Below are 1,936 nucleotides of genomic sequence, written 5' to 3'. Positions count from 1 at the left end.
GAATGGTAAACGGTCGAATGACAAATCCACCCCATGAAAAACACACAAAACACCACACAAACACATATATACTGTTCACTGTGTCCTGTCTACAATACATGTTATTTAGGAATGTGATGATGTGTGGGAACATGGAGTCATAAAAACAAATCAGAAACTGAACCGTAACTAATTTTGTTTAATAATTCTAGGACGGTTAAATAATTCCTGTAGAAAACCCGTGGCTAACCTTTGCTCAAACAGTCGGTCTTCATTTTTTTCCAAATATGGTTGACAGTTGACATCCTTTAAGACTGTGAGCCTGCCTGCTGTGCATACAGTTGACGGGCCTTCGCTCTGTAATTGTGACTACTAAAGCTATCTTATCTAGGTTGTACTGAGCGGACACCTCAGGGTCTGCCTGTTCCTTGCTTGCGTATGCCACTTTAACACATGGCAGCATTATCCTCTCTTCAGCTCAACTCAGCCCAAAACACTCGCAAAAGACAAAGCAGAAAAGGAAGTTATTTGTCTTGTAAGACCAAACACCAGCCATTGAGAGGTTAGCGTTGGAACACTTTGATAAAAAAAAGTTTCCAAAATAGTGAGTGGTGAGTCGCGACCATTTGGAAAACCATCTCAACAAGGGGTTTTACTGCTGTCACTCCTCATCACCCAGCCAGGTGTCTGTTACCAAAGCTGGCCTTAGACCACCAGTTGTGTTGGAGAGCACTTACTTCCCTGCTGGTATCACTCAAATGACAGCTTAGTCTAAGATTAATCAGACGTGGTAGCAAGCAAGGAGGTGCTTAGCCTCTACTGAGAGGTGTGACAGATGACACAGAGTCATGGGTCCACTTATCATAGTGACGGATGGCTGGATGCTCAACTTGGATGGATGCCTCACCTCGTATAGCCTGCTGGGATTAGGCTGTCCAACCGACGGACTGGATACCGCAGTGATGCGGAGAATCCAGTGGCTAACATTCTTATTTCAATCATGATGGTTGAGGTTTCAATCAACCTCAACCTCTTTTTTTAAAGTCATATTTAAGGGCAGGAAAAAGTTTGCGTCTGAATTCCATCTAGAAATATATTTTGAGAGAAGGAGTGCTGTTTATAAAGAAGAGACAAATAAGGAGAGAGAAAGAAGAAAATGAAATAAAGAAAGACCGAAAGAAAGAAAGAAACAAAAAGACAGAGGAGAAGTGAGAGAGAAAGAGAGAGAGCAGGAACAGGAAGAGCGAGAGACTGTAGTAAATATGAACACAGTGTTAGCTATGTTAACATTCCCATGGAATCAATGCCCTGGTACAGGGACAGTCACACATAAGAGGATGGGAAGGGGGGTGGGACACTAAGTAAGAAGGGCGTCCTGTATAAACCAGGCGTATAATGGCCAATCTTTAATCTCCTATGTAGGTGTTCCACATCATATCATGATCTGATCAGCCCCATAGTGAGTTCCATAATGGACCTGTCCCAGATCTTTCACTTCGAGGAGATAAGTCTCAAGGGACTGCTCTATGATGGCATCATGTCCTGTTATGCCGCACAGTGTGGCTACCATCCAATTACTGTTTTTATATTCATCACTTCAATTGCAATACATACATGCCAGAAAACAGAGACTTGCTTTGAGGGTTAAAATTCCGTGTTAATGTAATATGTGCCCTGTGTATTTGTCGACACAAACATGATTATGTGCTTGTCATTGTAATCCTAATACTGTAATTATACAGAACCAGAACATTAAATATGATATAATGCACCTACAAAACTTTTTTTGTCTATGTATTCACTTCATTCTATGATTCACAGCATGGATTATGAATTATGAATGTGATGTAACAACATGAAAATAGCCCTTATAAATCACAAGGCCAAAGCCTGCGATTAAAAGTAAGCCTCGTACAGAGGCACCGACACGCACCACGACGGCTCCCGCGCGCTCACA

This window comes from Hypomesus nipponensis, chromosome 7 (assembly GCF_054491055.1).
Source record: "Hypomesus nipponensis isolate SF chromosome 7, ASM5449105v1, whole genome shotgun sequence".
Classification (NCBI taxonomy): domain Eukaryota; kingdom Metazoa; phylum Chordata; class Actinopteri; order Osmeriformes; family Osmeridae; genus Hypomesus; species Hypomesus nipponensis.
The sequence above is the reverse complement of the archived record's forward strand: the minus strand, read 5'-3'. Positions refer to the sequence as shown.